This window comes from Hemiscyllium ocellatum, chromosome 7, assembly GCF_020745735.1.
Source record: "Hemiscyllium ocellatum isolate sHemOce1 chromosome 7, sHemOce1.pat.X.cur, whole genome shotgun sequence".
NCBI classification, from domain to species: Eukaryota; Metazoa; Chordata; class Chondrichthyes; order Orectolobiformes; family Hemiscylliidae; genus Hemiscyllium; species Hemiscyllium ocellatum.
The window spans coordinates 4,751,777-4,768,823 of record NC_083407.1 but is presented as its reverse complement, the minus strand read 5'-3'; the positions used below and the strand labels follow the sequence as shown (position 1 = coordinate 4,768,823).

The 17,047-nt window shown below is 46.2% G+C and overlaps 1 protein-coding gene across 1 annotated transcript in view; it reads right to left on the bottom strand.

The window, feature by feature from the left end:
- map3k2 (mitogen-activated protein kinase kinase kinase 2) overlaps window positions 1–15,100 on the bottom strand; it is a 120,845-nt gene extending 105,745 nt beyond the window's left edge. The window contains exon 1 of the mRNA XM_060828215.1: window positions 15,006–15,100. The gene's annotated coding sequence lies outside the window, so the exon portion shown is untranslated. The remainder of the gene's footprint in view (window positions 1–15,005) is intronic.
- Window positions 15,101–17,047: the final 1,947 nt, after the last annotated feature.

Genomic DNA, 17,047 nt, shown 5'->3' with positions numbered 1-17,047 from the left:
TGACCTCGACCATCTAGCAGGATAAGGGCAGTTTGGGAAAATGACTAACTACAGTTTCCCTCCAAGCCTCACCACCACCCTGACTTTGAACAACATTCCAATTCCATCAGTGTTGCTGGGTCAAAACTGGGAAATTCTCTCCCTAACAGCACTGGGTACCCCTCCATCCCAAGGACTGCAACAGTTCACGAAGGCAGCACATCGCCACCAAGTCCAGGGCAATTAGGGAACAGCAATAATTGCTGTTCTAGCCAGTGCCACCCACATTCCCTGAGCAAATATGCAAAACAAGTTCAGTATTAAAGCTTAGACAGTCACTTAAATACCTTTCAAAAGATATTGTGCATAAATAAGTTCATCTAGCTTTGCATAAGTGTAGGCAACAAGGATTCCCGAAGGTAGAGCTGTCTCTCAACTTCAGGTAAAATTGCTAAAAACCATTCATTGCTGACCAACCAGAACTACTTGCTTCTCAACTGATACAATAGGAATCCCTTGATACTGTTGGAGATGCTGTGCATGCACACTCTGTTGGGTTTAAGATATATCAAACTTTAGAGTCAGCATACAAACAATGATGGATAAAATAAACCCTGGCCCATTCAAGCTGTCCCATACAGCTGTGATACCTCGTACACCACAATACCTACATTCCCCAACCTACCCAAAACCATACAATTACTTGGGAGAAGGAAGGAAACTGAATACAAACAGATCAAGTGAAAGCAATCATCATAACAGTTCTATGACTCAATGTTAAAACTAAAGCTTCAGCACTTCTGTGAGAATAGATTTAAAAGATGAATCAGAATGTGTTTCACGAGGATTGACAGAGTATGATGATGGATTTCTATCATGAAATATCACAAATATGCACATGGCAAACAGCCACTGACACAAAAAGGTGAGACTCAGAGGGGTCACTAATTTGATGACTTTTAGGTTTGATAAGACTCAGATTTTTCAGGAGCTGGGATCCATAATGTATTTCAGATTTTAACTGTATGAGATAGAAACCAGTTAAATGAAGACCAGACACTAAATAGCCAGTTAGTTTAATATGTCACTGGGAGAATATTAGAGCCCATGATAAAAGTACTTACAGAATATTTAAAAGTACACAATTTATTCAACACATCAACAATCATGCCTGACAAATTAATTTGCATTTTTGAGATGGTAACAAGCAGAATAGATAAAGGAGAACCAGTAGATGTAATATATTTGGATTTCCAAAAGGTGGTTAATAATACACATGCTGAACTACTTAATAAGAATCCCTGGGCGGCACGGTGGCACAGTGGTTAGCACTGCTGCCTCACAGCGCCTGAGACCCGGGTTCAATTCCCGACTCAGGCGACGGACTGTGTGGAGTTTGTACGTTCTCCCCGTGTCTGCGTGGGTTTCCTCCGGGTACTCCGGTTTCCTCCCACAGTCCAAAGATGTGCGGGTCAGGTGAATTGGCCATGCTAAATTGCCCGTAGTGTTAGGTAAGGGGTAAATGTAGGGGTGTGGGTGGGTTGCGCTTCAACGGGTCGGTGTGGACTTGTTGGGCCGAAGGGCCTGTTTCCACACTGAAGTAATCTAATCTAATCTAAAAGTCTTATGTTAGCCTGGAGAGGATGGACCAACAAAAGAAGCATTGGGATAAGTAACAGGAGAAGGTGTCATTCTCAGGATAGCAACCTGTAAATAGTGGACTACCACACGGAAAGGTGCAGGGCCACAGGAATCACAATATTTACCATGAAATATATGTTCACGACTTGGATGGGGTAGGTTTACGTACTATTGTGAAACTTACAATTATACAAGAATAGGTGGAAAGACAAGTGATGAGAATGACACAAAAAGCCTGCAGAGGAATAAAGACAGGCAGAATCTTGGCAGATGGATTATGTGGGAACATGCGAGTTTATGCACTTTAGCAGGAAGAGTACAGGAGATGAATGGAAAAAAGAAATCACCAGAGTGGATCTTAATGCTGGAAATGCCCCGGAGAATTCTCAAAATACTGCGGGCGAGTACTTAAATCTCAGCAGAACGTGGAGACATAAACCCGCTAAATTTTTTTCATTATTCTTCAATTTCCCTTTGAAGAGATATTCTGTTTTCTGTTCCACTGTTTTAGTAACACACTTACTATTCCCTGTGTGAGAAAAAACCCTACTCCCTTTTGTTATTTTAATAATGATCTCTAACCTGGTTAATAACACAGCAAACATTGTTTTAATCGGCACTCTTGATAAACCGGCAAAAATTATATACCTTAAAGTCCACATAGCTTAGTGTATCATTCTGACCAATTATTACAGTTTTTAATTTATTTACTTCAGTGTGAATATACTTATATAAGTATATTGTTCAATTGAATGACCACATGAAATAGCAACAGTTGATTGAATTCCTCCTCAAATACTGCGATCTACAACAATGTCCAAGTAATCACTTGAGGGTGTGAGTGAGAAAGCTCTCTGCCATTAAGTTTTATTTATGGCAAAGTTGCATTACTATTTCTGTGATTTATGCTGTTAAAAAGTATAACGGTGATGTATATACCCCCAGCATTCAGTTTCTATTATTTAGCGTGTTTTACACTGATTATGCGCAACTCTTGATTCCCCAAAATATTTTATCAATTCTCCTGGTCCCATAGGTGTTGGTTAATAAAATGTTTGCTTAATTAACTGACCAAGACAGACACTTGTGAGGTAAATTGGCCAGAAGGGAAATTGTCATTTTCAAAACTGAATTTGTCATAAACCTGAACAGAAAATATTTGCAGAGATTTACACAATAATCTGAGGAGTAGGTCAAAATAGAGAGCTCTTTCAAACAGCCAGTACAGACATCATGGGTTGCACAGTCTGCTCCTGTGCTGTAAGATTTCACAAAAGCTTCTCACAATTTTTAACAGCCCAGGTAAAAAGCACACAGTCTTAAGGCAGCAAGTAAAGATTTGCTGAATACAATAATTGTACTTTCAATGAAAACAAAAATCAGTATTTCTACAGCCTAATGAGACAAAGCAGATTCAAACCATTAACTGTTTCCTTCCCCACAGATGCTGCCAAATCTGCTCAGTTTCTCCAGGATTTTCTATGTTTGTTTCAGATTTCTAGCATCCCCAGTATAAGAAGCTACCCCAGAGCAGGACTGCACTCAATTGCATCCTCCTGCCCTTGAGAAATTTGTACCATTTTCCAACCCAAGGGCTGTGATAGCCTGCTGGATCAAAGTGGCTAGATAACACTCATTCTCCTCGATGCCATACAATGCTCACACCCTGTTCTCCTTTAACAAACCTATGTGCTCAAAATGGAAATGCTTCCTGGAGAAGCAGCTTATCCAGAACCACACTGCTGTCCATCAACACCCACATGCTACTGTTGTGGTGCACCACCTCAATATATAATCCTGCTTTATGTAATGTAAACATGAACTCAATTCATACTTTTAGTCTTTTAGCTAATTATTCTAGTTGCACATAAATGATTGTGACACAAATTATGACAAGTATTGAAAAGAAGTGTCCATTCTCCTTGGCTCTGAATTGAGCAAATTTGTTTGGATTTTGCTCACAGTCACACAGACTGGTTACTACATGAGACACCATCAGATCAGTCCTGTCATTGGTTAATCGGAATTTGGCATGTGCAGTACACAGACAGCCCAGAAATCCTCAGATGAGAGTCTGCAGGCTGCTTTCAAACTGCCAATTATTCTGTTGTTTGTACACAAACCAATTTCATAACCTATATTTCACCAGGTAGGCGAAACATGAGTAATATATAAATAAAACAGCCATTAATACATATTTTTGAAAATGAAAACCACAGCTACTGAAGAATCCCCCAGTCTTTCATCTTGGAGCACAACTATCAGGGATTGAATCACAATAATACTTCTTGTGAGGAAAGGTAGCTTTATAACTAGCATTCCTTCATCTGCATCACACAATTCAAAACACACTCTCACCAGCCACAATCCAAGTTTCAAAATACAAAGTTTGCTTATATTATTGAGCTATAGCTGCACAGTTCATAGGTCCATTACACCATTTCACACACCCAGTTTTTCTCCTTATTGCAGTCCTGCTGCCAACAAAAACATTGTACAAACTAGTGTGTAAACAAATCTGTTGCATGGAATACTGCCTTGCTATTAGCGGTATGTATTAACATTACTGATCTTATCAGATGCCTCGTACAAACTGTTTAACAGAAATTTATCTTGCAAATTTACAGAATATATTTATTCAGCAATCACCATTGTCGAAGTTAAGCATCATATAGATTGTGACACATTCACAGGTCCTTCATTCTGCCCAGCATTGTGTACAAACATTCGAAGGGGGACAGTGATGAGTGATAATGTCACTGGAAACCTTGTATTTATCTACCACTGCCACTCCTTGTCCCACGCCCAAATGATTAAGATCTCTTTGTAAATTTAAATAACCTTTCTTCACTGTCCACTATACTACCCATTTCAGAATCAGAGGTCACAAAGCACGGAATTAGGCCCTTTAACCCATGCCACTGGGCCAGGAATTCTGGGGCCGAGGCTAATGCTCTGGAGGCACAAACACATATCCCAGTATGGCAACTGGTGGAATTTACTCTCCACTCATACATCTGGAATATAAAGCTACTCTCAATAATGGTGATCATAACAACAATCAATACTTGTTACAAAAATCCATCTTATTCACAAATGTCATTTCATAAATCTGATGTCTTTACCTACGTCAACAAACTTAGCAAACACAACTTTGATCCCTTCATCCGAGTCATTGATATAAATCGTAAAAGGTTGGAGTCCCAGCTCTAAACCCTGCAGGACACAATTTGTAACATATTGCCAACTAAAAATATATTTATGTTTTCTCTGTTTCCTGTGAACCAGCCAATCTTCTATCCAAGCTAATACACTAAGCTTACGCCATGAGCTTTGATTTTCTGGAAAACCATTTGATGTACCATTTTAACAAATGCATTCTGAAAATCTGAGGATAGTGCATTCATTGGATTCCCCTTTATCTACATGTGCCATTTCTTACAAGAATTCCAATAAATTGGTTAAACATGATTTCCCTTTCACTAAATCACGTTCACTCTTTCTAATTACCCTGCCATGCTCTAATGTCTTTAATAGCTTCTGACACATTGGTTATGCAGGTGTTGAGAAAACTCATCTGGAGTTTCTTGCTCTCTTTCTCCCTTCTTTGTTCAATGAAAGGATTCACATTCACTATTTTCTAATCCAATAGAATGTTGCCACATGTAAAGAATTTTGGAAAACTAAACCAATGCACTAACTATCTCACTAGCCCCTTCTTTAAGGCTCAAGAACGAAGTCCACCAGAACTTTGGACCTTATCATTAGAAAGCTCCAATAATTTGGCAAAAGTGAGGACTGCAGAGACTAGAGATCAGAGTCTAGTAGTTGTGCTGGAAAAGCACAGCAGGTCAGGCAAATTCTGAGGAGCAGGAAAATCGACATTTCAGGCAAAAACCCTTCATCAGGAATGGCTTTTGCCCGAAATGTCGATTTTCCTGCTCCTCGGATGATGCCTGACCTGCTGTGCTTTTCTAGCACCACTCTAATCTAGCACCAACAATTTACTTAGTACCATTTCCCTGCTGATTGCAATTTTATCGAGTTCCTCCCTTCCTTCCACGTCTGGTATATTATGTGTATCCTCTATAATGAAAACCAATGCCAAATGACCACTCAGTTCCTCTGCCATCTCAGTTTCCATTGCTGTGTTAAATCCCTCACCCACTTTCCATAGCTAGAATGTTACCTTGTTAATTTTTTTCTCTTTTAAAATCTAAAGGAAGTTTTACTACCTGCTTTTATATTTCTAGCTAGCTTTACTCTCATACCCTAATTTTTGCATTATTGTTTGAACTCATTGTTTACTTTTTAAAAAATTATTTCCAATCTTCTGACCTGTCTTTGCACAACGATTTGTTTTTTTTACGTTTAATAGAGTCATGCAGTCATACAGCACAGAAAGAGACCCTTTGGCCCAATTTGTCCACGCCGACCAGGGTTTCTAAACTGAACCCATTTGCCTGTGTTGGACCATATCCGTTAAATCTTTCCTATCCATGTACCTATTCAAATGTCTTTTAAATGTTGTAACTGTACCCACCTCTACCTCTGGCAGCTCCATATACACATCACCCTCTGGGTGAAAATGTTGCCCCTCGAGTCCCTTTTAAAAACTTTTCCCTTTTCACTTTAAACCTATGCTCTCCACTTTTGGACTCTCATACCGTGTGGAAAAGACCTTGGCTATTCACCTTATCTATGCCTCTCATGATTTTTATAAACGTCTATATAAGGTCACCCCTCAGTCTCCACCACTCCAGGGAAAAAGTCCCACTTATCCAGCCTCTCATTATAACAGGCCTGTAGGGTTTGAGTTAACATCCTGGCAATTTTTTTTTGCACCTTTTCCAGTTTAATAATATCCTTCCTACAGCAGGCTGATCAGAATTATGCAAGGCTATACCAATGTCTTGCCTAGCTGTAACATGACGTTCCAACTCCTGTACTCGATTCTCTGACTGATATGCCAAACATCATCTTCACCACCCTGTCTACCTGTGACATCACTTTCAAGAAACTACATATCTGCACTCTCAGTCTCTCTGTGCGACAATACTACCAGGGCCCTGCCATTAACTGTCTAAGTCCTGCTCTGGTCTGTCTTACCAAAATGCAACACCTCACATTTATCTGCATTAAACTCCATCTGCCATTCCGTTGCACAATGGCACAGTTGATCAAGATCCTGTTGTACTCTTAGATAACCTTCTTCATTGCCCCTATACCACTAAATTTGGTCTCAACCCCAAACTTACAAACCATGCCTCCTACATTCTCAAACAGTTTGTATAAATGACGAACAACTGTAGTCCCAGCATCGATTCTTGCGCTATAAGCTGGTCAAAGGCCTCTGGTGCAAACAACAACACTCTACCACCACCCTCTTTTTCTTCATCCAATTGCTAGCTCTCCCTCCACTCCACTTTCGGGCGGCACGGTGGCACAGTGGTTAGCACTGCTGCCTCACAGCGCCAGGAACCTGGGTTCAATTCCCGCCTCAGGCGACTGACTGTGTGGAGTTTGCACGTTCTCCCCGTGTCTGCGTGGGTTTCCTCCGGGTGCTCCGGTTTCCTCCCACAGTCACAAAGATGTGCGGGTCAGGTGAATGGGCCATGCTAAATTGCCCGTAGTGTTAGGTAAGGGGTAAATGTAGGGGTATGGGTGGGTTGCGCTTCGGCGGGTCGGTGTGGACTTGTTGGGCCGAAGGGCCTGTTTCCACGCTGTATGTAATCTAATCTACTCCATGTGTTCTAACCTTCCAACCAGTCTATCATGCAGATCCTTGTTGAAGGCCTTAAATTTTTCATGCTCCCCTCTCCTTAGAATGTTTAATCTCAGTGGAATGTATCTATTCTGTAAATATTTCAACCTTTGTATCAAGACCCACATCAACAGGCAGGAGTGTAACTCAAACCATGTCATTGTGGGGAAGTTACCGAAGCCGAGGGAAAAGTTTCAATGAAATACATCAACAGCTGGCAATGCTGAAAATAAAATAGTCACCCAGTCAGGATGGGATGCATTCTGGGATCACTAGGCAGAACAAAGTACATTACCACATCATCTCATTGAAATGTATAACATTCTGACAGGGCTAGACAGGGATGAAGACATCCCTGGCTGGGGAATCCAGAAAAAGGAGCCTTGGTTTCAGGATACACAGTCAGCCTTTTTGAATGGAGATGACAGAAATCTCATCAGAGGGTAGTGAATCTGAATAGATCGCTTTCTCAATACTAAAGGGCTTAACGGGCTTAGAGGGAGAGCAAGTGTGGTGTTGAGATACAGCCATAATTATGGAGAACATTGAATAGGTTCATTGGGTCAAATAGCCAAATCTTGCAACTATTTTCTATGCTTCTACTTCACTTGAAAATATGTGAAGTACCAGAAACAGTTATTTAGCATGTTAGAGGCAGATCATATCTGACAAACTGTACAGGGTTTTTGATGAAGTAACAGCAGACATAGCAGTTGCTGATGTGCATACTGACTTTCTAACAGCAGTTGATAAATTATCATTAAACAAGTTTGTTGACAAAATTTAAGCCCACTAGTGGGATGGTGGTAGAATGGTTACAGAACTGGGAAAGAGTCAAAAGACAATACATTACCCAGCAGGACACAAATGCAAAATTTCTACATGATGTAAAACCGAGAAATACAATGAATGATTAGAGGTAGATTAGCAACAGTTTTCAGGAGACCATAGAGAAACTGGTGAAATTTAATACAGAAAAACGTGAAGTGACGCACTTTGGTAGGAAGAATATGGAGGCAATTTAAATTCAATGGCACAAATTGAAACAAGATTCAAGGATGGAATAATGTATAGAAATCATTGGTGACAGGACCCAGTGCTTCTTAGCTTTGTGCACAATCCAAAAGCAAGGGTGATAAACATTCAAAAATTGGCATGACTTGCACAATTCTGCAGGGTACTCGTAAGGAAATATGTCAAGGTTTTGGTGAGCAGCTGAGATTTATCAGAAAGGTCCCAAAAATTAGGTAATTCAAAGAACAAAGAACATTGGTTGTGAGTTCATGGAATGCCCTGCCAGTAGCAGTGGTGAACTCTCCCTCTTTATGGTCATTTAAGCGGGCATTGGATAAGCATATGGAGGTTATTGGGCTAGTGTAGGTTAGGTAGACTTTGGTCGGCGCAACATCAAGGGCCGAAGGGCCTGTACTGTGCTGTATTTTTTTTATGTTTTTTTCTATGTTCTATTACTGCACAGGAACAGGCCATTCGGCCTGTGTCAATCCAGGTCATTTATCTAAACATGTCAGCTATTTTCTCAGGGTCTGTATGTCTCTGCTTCCTGCCATTCATGTATCTGTCTAGATACATCTTAAATGACAACTCTTGTGCCCGCCTCTACCACCTCCATTGATAACGTATTCCAGGCACCCACCACCTTTCCACACATATCAGTGAATGCGGAGCTTCTGCAGAAACTGAAATAATTCCTGTTAGAGCAGGAAGTTGTAAAGGGAGATGTAACACAAAATGTTAAGCAGATTTGATGGAGTAGACAGTAAGTAACTATAATCACTGCTGGAGAGAATTGAAGGGAATTAGCACAAAAATCAGACCCAAGATTAGAAATGTTTGATCAGAAATAGTTAAAAATCTATCCCAATCTTGATTGTACTTAATGGCACAACCTCAACATATCTCTGCAGTAAGGAAGTACACAGATTCACTATCCTCTGACAAAAGAAATTCTTCCTCAACTGTTTTAAATGATGTTCTGAGATCGTGCTCTCCAGTCCTAGAATCTCAGACAACAGGAACAAACTTTCCATATCACAAGTCCCCTAAGAATCTTGTATGAGCCAACAAGATCGCCTCTCATTATTCTAAATTTCAACGAGTATGTGTACAATCTACTCAAACATTCTTCATAAGATAGCCCCTCCATCCCTGATATCAGTCTAGCGAACATCTCTGGACTGTCTCCAATCCCAGCAAATCTTTCTTTCCTCAGGTAAGGGGCCCAAAACTGTTCACAGGACTCCAAGCTGTGGTTTTGACTATTGCCTTTATACTTTTAGCAAAACCTTCCAGTTTTATACTCTAGTTCCTTTGAAATAAAGGTTAAGATTCCTGAATTGGTGAAAATTATAACAAGCCAATGACATATGGGGACAAACCTGTCACCGATAATGGTGGCCTGACCCCACTAGTACTGTACCCCAGTATTAAAAGAGACAAAAAAACCTGCATATGCTGGAATCCAAAGTGGGCAGGCAGGAGGCTGGAAGAACACAGCAAGCCAGGCAGAATCAGGTGGTGGAGAAGTCGATGTTTCAGGTGTAACCCTACTTCAGGACCCGAAGAGGGGTTACACCCGAAAGAAGGGCTGAAGAAGGGCTCATGCCCTAAACATCAATTCTCCTGCTCCTTGGATGCTGCCTGACCTGCTGCGTTTTTCCAGCAACACATTTTCAGCTCTGATCTCCAGCATCTGCAGTCCTCACATTCTCCTCACAGTTCGGATGTGGCAGTCACAGGAGTAACCAAGGGCCCAGAGACTGATTAGCAAGTTTTGAGCCTGATGCACAGACTGAGGAGCCCAGTTACGAGACTCTAGCCGATTTCAAACAGTGACTGAAGGATAACCAGAGGAGGAAGAAGAAGAGAGAACAAAAATCTCCACTGCACTAAAACCTTTATATTCAGTGTTTGAGGACGGTGCTGGAGCGTGACGACACTTTGCACATGCAAAAAACAATTTACACCATATTTCTGTGAACGCGACAATAAAACTAAATCTAAAACATGATATAATGCCGAAACTGTTGCCACCTGTACTGTAATCCAGTGTTATACAGCAGCAGACCTGTCCCCACCAGAATTGTACCCCAGTGTAAAACAGGGACAGACCTGCCCCCACCAGTACTGTACCCCAGTGTGATACAGTGACAGACCTGTCCCCACCAGTACTGTACCACAGTGTTATACAGTAACAGACACGTCCCCACCAGTACTGTACACCAGTGTTATACAGGGACAGACACGTACCCACCAGTACTGTACACCAGTGTCCTACAGTGACAGACCTGTCCCCACCAGTACTGTACCCCAGTGTTATACAGTGACAGACCTGTCCCCACCAGTACTGTATCCCAGTGTTATACAGGGACAGACCTGTCCCCACCAGTACTGTACCCCAGTGTTATACAGTGACAGACCTGTCCCCACCAGTACTGTACCCCAGTGTTATACAGGGACAGACCTGTCCCCACCTGTACTGTACCCCAGTGTTATACAGGGACAGACCTGTCCCCACCTGTACTGTACCCCAGTGTTATACAGGGACAGACCTGTCCCCACCAGTACTGTACCCCAGTGTTATACAGTGACAGACCTGTCCCCACCAGTACTGTACCCCAGTGTTATACAGGGACAGACCTGTCCCCACCAGTACTGTACCCCAGTGTTATACAGGGACAGACCTGTCCCCACCAGTACTGTACCCCAGTGTTATACAGGGACAGACCTGTCAGCACCAGTACTGTACCCCAGTGTTATACAGTGACAGACCTGTCCCCACCAGTACTGTACCCCAGTGTTATACAGTGACAGACCTGTCCCCACCAGGACTATACCCCAGTGTTATACAGTGACAGACCTGTCCCCACCAGTACTGTACCCCAGTGTTATACAGGGACAGACCTGTCCCCACCAGGACTGTACCCCAGTGTTATACAGGGACAGGCCCGTCCCCCACCAGTACTGTACCCCAGCGTTATACAGGGACAGGCCCGTCCCCCACCAGTACTGTACCCCAGCGTTATACAGGGACAGACCTGTCCCACCAGTACTGTACCCCAGTGTTATACAGGGACAGACCTGTCCCCACCAGTACTGTACCCCAGTGTTATACAGTGACAGACCTGTCCCCACCAGTACTGTACCCCAGTGTTATACAGGGACAGACCTGTCCCCACCAGTACTGTACCCCAGTGTGATAGTGACAGACCTGTCCCCACCAGTACTGTACCCCAGTGTTATACAGGGACAGACCTGTCCCCACCAGTACTGTACCCCAGTGTTATACAGTGACAGACCTGTCCCCACCAGTACTGTACCCCAGTGTGATAGTGACAGACCTGTCCCCACCAGTACTGTACCCCAGTGTTATACAGGGACAGACCTGTCCCCACCAGGACTGTACCCCAGTGTGATAGTGACAGACCTGTCCCCACCAGTACTGTACCCCAGTGTTATACAGGGACAGACCTGTCCCCACCAGTACTGTACCCCAGTGTTATACACTGACAGACCTGTCCCCACCAGTACTGTACCCCAGTGTTATACAGGGACAGACCTGTCCCCCACCAGTACTGTACCCCAGTGTTATACAGGGACAGACCTGTCCCCCACCAGTACTGTACCCCAGTGTTATACAGGGACAGACCTGTCCCCACCAGTACTGTACCCCAGTGTGATACAGGGACAGACCTGTCCCCACCAATACTGTACCCCAGTGTTATACAGGGACAGACCTGTCCCCACCAGTACTGTACCCCAGTGTTATACAGGGACAGACCTGTCCCCACCAATACTGTACCCCAGTGTTATACAGTGACAGACCTGTCCCCACCAGTACTGTACCCCAGTGTTATACAGGGACAGACCTGTCCCCACCAATACTGTACCCCAGTGTTATACAGTGACAGACCTGTCCCCACCAGTACTGTACCCCAGTGTTATACAGGGACAGACCTGTCCCCACCAATACTGTACCCCAGTGTTATACAGTGACAGACCTGTCCCCACCAGTACTGTACCCCAGTGTTATACAGGGACAGACCTGTCCCCACCAGTACTGTACCCCAGTGTTATACAGTGACAGACTTGTCCCCACCAGGACTGTACCCCAGTGTTATACAGGGACAGACCTGTCCCCACCAGCACTGTACCCCAGTGTTATACAGGGACAGACCTGTCCCCACCAGTACTGTACCCCAGTGTTATACAGTGACAGACCTGTCCCCACCAGTACTGTACCCCAGTGTTATACACTGACAGACCTGTCCCCACCAGTACTGTACCCCAGTGTTATACACTGACAGACCTGTCCCCACCAGTACTGTACCCCAGTGTTATACAGGGACAGACCTGTCCCCACCAGTACTGTACCCCAGTGTTATACAGGGACAGACCCGTCCCCACCAGTACTGTACCCCAGTGTTATACACTGACAGACCTGTCCCCACCAGTACTGTACCCCAGTTTTATACAGTCACAGACCTGTCGCCCACCAGTACTGTACCCCAGTGTTATACACTGACAGACCTGTCCCCACCAGCACTGTACCCCAGTTTTATACAGTCACAGACCTGTCCCCACCTGTACTGTACCCCAGTGTTATACAGTGACAGACCTGTCCCCACCAGTACTGTACCCCAGTGTTATACACTGACAGACCTGTCCCCACCAGTACTGTACCCCAGTGTTATACACTGACAGACCTGTCCCCACCAGTACTGTACCCCAGTGTTATACAGGGACAGACCTGTCCCCACCAGTACTGTACCCCAGTGTTATACAGGGACAGACCCGTCCCCACCAGTACTGTACCCCAGTGTTATACACTGACAGACCTGTCCCCACCAGTACTGTACCCCAGTTTTATACAGTCACAGACCTGTCGCCCACCAGTACTGTACCCCAGTGTTATACAGTGACAGACCTGTCCCCACCAGTACTGTACACCAATGTTATACAGTGACAGACCTGTCCCCACCAGTACTGTACCCCAGTGTTATACACTGACAGACCTGTCCCCACCAGCACTGTACCCCAGTTTTATACAGTCACAGACCTGTCCCCACCAGTACTGTACCCCAGTGTTATACAGTGACAGACCTGTCCCCACCAGTACTGTACCCCAGTGTTATACAGTGACAGACCTGTCCCCACCAGTACTGTACCCCAGTGTTATACAGGGACAGACCTGTCCCCCACCAGTACTGTACCCCAGTGTTATACACTGACAGACCTGTCCCCACCAGTACTGTACCCCAGTGTTATACAGGGACAGACCTGTCCCCCACCAGTACTGTACCCCAGTGTTATACAGGGACAGACCTGTCCCCCACCAGTACTGTACCCCAGTGTTATACACTGACAGACCTGTCCCCACCAGTACTGTACCCCAGTTTTATACAGTCACAGACCTGTCCCCACCAGTACTGTACCCCAGTTTTATACAGTCACAGACCTGTCCCCACCAGTACTGTACCCCAGTGTTATACACTGACAGACCTGTCCCCACCAGTACTGTACCCCAGTGTTATACAGGGACAGACCTGTCCCCCACCAGTACTGTACCCCAGTGTTATACAGGGACAGACCTGTCCCCCACCAGTACTGTACCCCAGTGTTATACACTGACAGACCTGTCCCCACCAGTACTGTACCCCAGTTTTATACAGTCACAGACCTGTCCCCACCAGTACTGTACCCCAGTTTTATACAGTCACAGACCTGTCCCCACCAGTACTGTACCCCAGTTTTATACAGTCACAGACCTGTCCCCACCAGTACTGTACCCCAGTGTTATACACTGACAGACCTGTCCCCACCAGTACTGTACCCCAGTGTTATACAGGGACAGACCTGTCCCCCACCAGTACTGTACCCCAGTGTTATACAGGGACAGACCTGTCCCCCACCAGTACTGTACCCCAGTGTTATACACTGACAGACCTGTCCCCACCAGTACTGTACCCCAGTTTTATACAGTCACAGACCTGTCCCCACCAGTACTGTACCCCAGTTTTATACAGTCACAGACCTGTCCCCACCAGTACTGTACCCCAGAGATATATTCGATTGATAACGTTGTTCTATAATCCTGTCTGGAGGAGCCAAGTTTGAAACAGTGCTGGTTGCTGGAGCTGGTCAGAGCTCTGTCCTTGTGTTTCTTTTCCCCCGCAGCAAGTTCTGACAGCTCTGTCCCAGCGACTGATAGCGGCTCCCCGGGGGCTCAGGGCAGCCCGGAGCCGGAGCCGGAGCCGGAGAAACAGCACGAAGCCCCGAGGATGGGCCTCGGGCCGCCATCCAAGTGAGGGCTGTACTTTCCTCAGAGACCACCCGAGGCTGTGAACTTGCCGGATCCCATCACCTTCCCCCAATCCCCTCAGTCTCCCCCCCCCCCCCCCCCCCCGGCCCCGGAAAGGCCTCGAGCCTCTCCCCCAGGGGCCTCACTTACTCCGTTCCCCGGGTGCCCCTCACTGCCCGCGGGCCGTGGTGGGGGGGGGGGGGGGGGGGTCCTCCTCACACACCGCTCCCAAGGCCCTGATCCTCCTCCCCCCGGCTGGGGCCCGCTCCCTCTCCCCAGGCCCCGAGGCCCCGCTGCTCTTACCCGAGAACTGAGCATCCAGGCCGCAGGCGGCGGAGTCTCTGCCGAGTCAGACGTCAGTTCCGAACCGGGCCCCGCTCTCCGTCCTGCCCCGGGAAGAGCAAAGTCCGGCGCCGGGAGAATTTTAAATAAAACTCGATTTTTTTTGGGGGGGGGGTGGGTGAAAGATTTTCCTTCGCGGGACGCCCGGATCGTGCAGAGTGCGCCTGCGTCACAGCCGTGCCCGGCCTCTGCGCCTGCGCTGGAGTTAGGTGCCATCAGTGCGCCTGCGTCGCAGCCGGCGCCGGCCAATGCACCTGCGCTGGAGCTAGGTGCCTTCCGTGCGCCTGCGTCGCAGCCGGCGTTGGCCAATGCACCTGCGCTGGAGCTAGGTGCCTTCCGTGCGCCTGCGTCACAGCCGTGCCCGGCCTCTGCGCCTGCGCTGGAGATAGGTGCCATCAATGTGCCTCAGTCGCAGCCGGCCCCGGCCCCTGCGCCTGCGCTAGAGCTAGCTGCCATCAATGCGCCTGCGTCCCAGCCGGCCCCGGCCATTGCACCCGCGCTGGAGCACGGTGCCATCAGTGCGCCTGCGTCGTAACCGGCCCCGGCCATTGCACCTGCGCTGGAGCTAGGTGCCATCAGTGCGCCTGCGTCGCAGCCGGCCCCGGCCATTGCACCCGCGCTGGAGCTCGGTGCCATCAGTGCGCCTGCGTCGCAGCCGGCCCCGGCCATTGCACCCGCGCTGGAGTTAGGTGCCATCAGTGCGCCTGCGTCGCAGCCGGCCCCGGCCAATGCACCTGCGTACTAACGGCGGTCGCCTGCCACGCATGCGCAAATGATTAATATGTCTCAGAAGGTGTGAGAAGTGACATGGACCTGTCTCCAATGAGTGAAGGAGAGCTGAAGTCTAACTGTGGCTGCCTCACGTCCTGTCAGGGATTGGGTTGTGCTGCAGTGTTCATCTTTATTTCCCCTGGGCATTGTCTTGTGTGGATGAGGAACCCCATCCTGGTTCTCCCACATCCCTGTGTTTTATTGTCACTGTTCCTTCAGCTGCAAGCTTTCTGATTCCATGTTTGTCCCAAAGACATTTGTATGAGACTAAAAAGCTGCTAAAACAGCTTATAAAAATATTTATATTCACATGCTGGCCTCTGCAAACAAAAGGATGTAAAAAGGTTTTGTAATTTACATATGAAAGAAGTGAAACTAGCATGGTCACACTAACAAATGAGAGACTTAACAAACAATCAAGACACAATTCTGGGTCTTACACTTGTGTGGTCCACAATCACCTGATGAAGGAACATCGCTGTAAAGGCTAGTGTTTCCAGTTAAACTTGTTGGACCATAACCTGGTGTTGTGTGATTTTTAACCATGCTGAAAATGTGTTGCTGGTTAAAGCACAGCAGGTCAGGCAGCATCCAAGGAACAGGAAATTCGACATTTCGGGCATAAGCCCTTCATCAGGAATGAGGAGAGGGTGCCAAGCAGGCTAAGATAAAAGGTAGGGAGGAGGGACTTGGGGGAGGGGCGATAGAGATGTGATAGGTGGAAGGAGGTCAAGGTGAGGGTGATAGGCCGGAGTGGGGTGGGGGCGGAGAGGTCAGGAAGAATTTTTAACCATGTTTTGTTTGAGTTACCTGGGAACTTGGCTGAAAATGTGTTGCTGGAAAAGCGCAGGTTCCTGAAGAAGGGCTCACACACCCGAAATGTCGACTCTCCTGCTCCTTGGATGCTGCCTGACCTGCTGCGTTTTTCCAGCAACACATTTTCAGCTCTGATCTCCAGCATCTGCAGTCCTCACTTTCTCCTGGAAGATTTTACCTGGAAAGTTGTGGACTTTCTCTGTGGCAATACCTCAATCCATCAAGGTTAAACTGTCTAAAAAAACCAGAAGAGAAAATGCTGGAAAATCTCAGCAGGTCTGGCAGCATCTATAAGGAGAGAAAAGAGCTGACGTTTCGAGTCTAACTGACCTTTTGTCAAAGCTAAAAAAAAGGGAGAAAAAGGGAGGTATATTTATATGAGGCTGAGAGAAGGTGAGTCATGGCTCCAGAAGCAA